Here is a 360-nt window from a genome sequence, read left to right as displayed (position 1 = left end):
GCGGAGCCTCTACCGGATGTGAGTTCCAAACAGGTTTCGCGCCAATGGCCGGGTCCTTCTCCCTTCCCTCGGCTACGCTCAGGGTACGATCAGCTACGCTCTAGCTACACTAGGACTACGCACAAGGTACGCTCAGGGTACAGTCAGGCTACGCTCATAGGTACACTCAGATTTCGCTCAGGTTGCCCGTAGCCTACGCTCAGGCTACGCTCAGGCTACGCTAAGACTACGCCCAGCCTACGACCACGACTCAACTCAGGCTACGCTCGGTCCTCGCTCGGGCAGTCTCAGGCAGCGGAAGGCACAGAGATTAGATCCCAGGGAGGCAAAAACAGGGGGGAAGGGGAAGCAGCGCGTCAC

This window comes from Penaeus monodon, chromosome 33 (assembly GCF_015228065.2).
Source record: "Penaeus monodon isolate SGIC_2016 chromosome 33, NSTDA_Pmon_1, whole genome shotgun sequence".
NCBI lineage: Eukaryota > Metazoa > Arthropoda > Malacostraca > Decapoda > Penaeidae > Penaeus > Penaeus monodon.
This window is presented reverse-complemented; position numbering follows the sequence as displayed.